Raw genomic sequence first — 4,251 nt, forward strand, 5'->3', positions numbered from 1 at the left:
TCTCCCTTTCTGACACATTACTATTTAATTTAGTATTTTCCATTGCTCCTACTTCTTGAATTTCTCTCCTCTGCCTAGATTGTACTATATAACACTCACTTGAAATAATTAAGCAACTGTCAATGCCATCCACTAGAATGGAAGGTATAACATGGACATGAAAGATGTCTATCTTTCCATTTCTAAATAGAGATTGAGGATTATATGGAGAACTTCAAAAAATGTTCCAAGTACAAAATTTCAGGTAACCTCCCAGAAATATGTTTTAGTATGCAATGGAAATTTCTTCAAGGTAAGGGTGGTTATCCCTGCCTTTTTTAAGTTTACATTTAAATAACATAAGCTAAATAATTAGAGGAGGATTGGAGCTGGTGTGCAGCTTCTTTGAGGGAGATTGTTGATGACTATTCAGCTAAAGCACAGAAAGCCTTTAGGGGAGAATAGTAGGGGTGACAACGGGAGCAGCACTATCAGATATCCCATTCTTCAAAGGATAAGTTTGTGTCTACATCATTTTTGAGGGAGTTAATAACTGCAAGACTATTCAAGATTCATTTGGTCTAGGGGTGACAACTTGGGCTTGTTTTCTGCTAACACTGATAAGTTTTCTTTGGCTACATCATGGTCTTCATAAAAATTATACCAGCACATAAAAATTCTGAAGATCTATACTAATGTAAGCTGTGAGTCTTAAGAACCATTAGGAGATTTGACAATTCAAATTTCATAATGGAAAATGTTGGCTCAATCTGATAATTTATATTTGTTTGTTTGTTATGCCAGTACTAAGGTTTGAACTCAGAACTTGAGTTTTTTGCTCAAGGCTGGTGCTCTACCATTTGAGCCACAGCTTCACTTCTGTTTTTTTGTGGTTAATTAGAGATAAGAATCTGTGGAGGAGCCGGGCGCTGGTGGCTCACGCCTGTAATCCTAGCTACTCAGGAGGCTGAGATCTGAGGAACGCGGTTCAAAGCCAGCCTGGGCAGGAGAGACCGTGAGACTCCTATCTCCAATAAACCACCAGAAAACCGGAAGTGGCGCTGTAGCACAAGTAGTAGAGCGCTCGCCTTGAGCTGAAGAGCTGAGGGACAGCGCCCAGGCCCAGAGTGCAAGGCCCATGACCGACAAAAAAAAAAAAAAAGAATCTGTGGAGGGGAAGAGGAAAAACAAGTCGTTTAAATAAGGATACAGGTGGACCCATTGCAACAATGAGAAGTACAAGTTATGTCGAAAGCGAACTTTACAACTTTGTTGGGGGGGGGGGCGGGGAGGATTGGGTGGGGGGCGGGGGGAGGATGGGAAGGGATTGGAAGGGGAAAAAAAGGAGGAGGCTAAATGCTTGATAAGAAATGTACTCATTATCTTGCCCATGTAATTGTAACCCCTCTGTACAGTATTTTCACAATAAAAAAATTTAAAAATTTAAAAATTTAAAAAATCGTAAAAAAATTAAAATAAAAAGAATCTCACAGACTTTCCTACTTGGGCTAGATCTTAGACTCTTTATTTTTTTAATTAATTTACTTTAGTGTTATAGAGTTCAAGTACAGAGGGATTACAATTTCTTAAGTCAGCTATTCAGTACATTTCCCTTTTTTCTATTTTTTTTAAAATTTAATTTTATTGTCAAGGTGATATACAGAGGGGTTATAGTTACATACAAAAGATAGTGAGTACATTTCTTGTGGAGCATTGTTACCCCTCCCTCATTTATCTCCCACTTTCCCTCCTCTGAAAGGTTCCTCCCCACCCAAGTTGTAAAGTTCATTTCCAACATACTGTCTTGTGAGTATCACTGTTGCATTGGCTCGCATTTTGAGTAGCTAGGAATACAGCTGTGATATACCAACACCTAAATGGAGGTATTCAATAGATACTGATATCTAAACTTACAATTTCTCATTTACTTTTTTTTATTAAAATTGTGATCTCCTAACCTCACAAGTGTTGAAATTGATACTCCATATTCATGTAGATAGGCATGACATATTTTCATTTCTAGAGCTCTGTCTACATCACACATTATTTCCAAACAATACTTGAATCTAATCATTTGTAATATGCAGAAGCAATAACCTGAATACTATTAGAGACATAAAATTCAGGTAACACTTTACTATTATTACCTTTTAGCACCTCTTAGTACAATGCAGTTTGCTCAGGAATTCTTGTCATTGGGCCAATCAACAACTCTAACCTACTTGATTACCTAACTTGCAGTTGTGTCCCTACTATAAAACTCATTGTCTATTGCAGCAAGCCCAAAATCTTCATTAGTATTTCTTAGAATCTTGCTCAAACCACATATGCTGAGCGTCAGGCCTTCTTCCTAGAGTTGTAATAACTTTTCTTTTAGTTTTTAATCAGCTAGGGGAAAATAAAAAGCTAAAACTGATTCTATAGTTTATTGTCATACTAAAAATCCCTTTTCTCTGTATCTTTAAACATTTATTGGTTGCACACTCCTTACTATCATTACAGAAGAAAATTCCAAGTGAACAGAGATTGCAAAAGTTCAAAGGCAGATGAATAAGCACATCAATGAGGACACTTACAGTGAGCCACACACACAGAAGTCACTGCCATTGTTCCATCTCTATTCTCTATAGCAGGCTGATTGTCAAAGTAAGCACTGGAATCTTTGTTGGGTTGCCTTCAGCCTTGAAAACTCACTTTGTCTATGAACACTACAAGCAAAATTATATGGTTTGTTAAACAGTACAGGTACAAGTACAGGTATATACCATAGCTAATGACTAGTGCAGAAATAACCCATAACCAATAGCTAATCAGTAGAGGGATATAAAAGTGTGATTTCATTGGCCTGGGTAATCCTGACAAGTAAGTTTCCACATAGTTTTCCAGAGTTTGGCTGTATCATAGCAGTGATCAATTATCTACGACAATAGTTGACTTGATAACAAATCACTTGTCAGTGGCCCTCCCTCTTCTGAGTGCTTTCTTCCTTACCTACCCATGTTCTTTGCATCTGTCAGAAGTCTATTTGACTCAGAGGTCTTTGGCTCAGAGTTTGATTTGAAGGGTACTTCGACTAAGATAGAATAACTTAAGACTTTCAGAATGTCTCTTCTAATAGAAAACAGATATGAAAATAGTTACAAGAGTAAAGTCACAGAGGAACTTGAGGGAAAACAATTCCATCTGATCAAATTAGACATGGCGTCAAATTACAATGTGTCATTTGAAGTAAGTTGAGAATATTCCTGGTTAGATAAAATAGTAGTAGCAGCTCAACTATTTCTGAATTTGATTCTCATGAAAGTTTTATAAGTGCTTTGAAAAATTTTATACGGTGCTTTCTTATATTCTAATTTTTATAAATGAAAAAATGGGCATTTGGAGAAATAATTCAATCTGTATGAAGTTGTTCTGCCTCCAAATGGAAGGTTTAAGATTTAACCCCAGTAAATACGTCCTGACAATCAAAGTTCTTTATGGCATTAAAAGAAAATAACCTTTTAAGGCAGAGAGAGGTAGGCCTGAATTTTCTCATGAATTAGCTGAACAGAAATTAAAATTTAAGTCTATTATCTCAACTGAAATTCAAATAATTATTCTGAAGGTCTTGGTATAAGGTTTTATTGAAATGTAACCTGTAATATATTTTGTTCAATGCTTGTCATTAAGTATGCATTAAAAATGAGCAACTCTTTTGTGACAATAACAATGATCATTGGGGACATGTGAAAACCTCATGTGTTACATCTAAAAATGTCTTCTCAGCCCCTGATGGGATAGTTTAGTTCTGGAGTATAATTTTAAATGATGGAAAATGAGGTTGCAATAGAAACTTAGAAACCAGTATTTAGACATGTATGTCTGTTTCAAGTGGTTGACTATGTTCTGCAGAAACAAACCATCAAGGATTTTAAGCAAGAATGAAGGCATGTTAGGCATGCATTTTGGGATTAAGTAGAATGGGGTTGACATAAGATGGCAAACTAGAATCACTAAGAGGCCTGCAGAATTTTCAGGAAGCCTTTGGGTTCTGATGTAGAATTTTACCCATACTTATTGTATTCTAACACTTGCAATTATCCACAAAATTATTAAATGTGAGAGAGAGGGGGAGGTAAAGAGGAAGAAAGGCAGAAAGAGAGAGAAAAGGGAATGAAGGAGGGAGAAAGAAAGAAAGAAAGAAAGAAAGAAAGAAAGAAAGAAAGAAAGAAAGAAAGAAAGAAAGAAAGAAAGAAAGAAAGAAAGAAAGAGAACGTGAGAGGGAGGGAAGGA

Source organism: Dipodomys merriami, unplaced genomic scaffold (genome assembly GCF_024711535.1).
Source record: "Dipodomys merriami isolate MVZ:Mamm:240054 unplaced genomic scaffold, mDipMer1.0.p SCAF_166, whole genome shotgun sequence".
In the NCBI taxonomy this organism is placed as follows: domain Eukaryota; kingdom Metazoa; phylum Chordata; class Mammalia; order Rodentia; family Heteromyidae; genus Dipodomys; species Dipodomys merriami.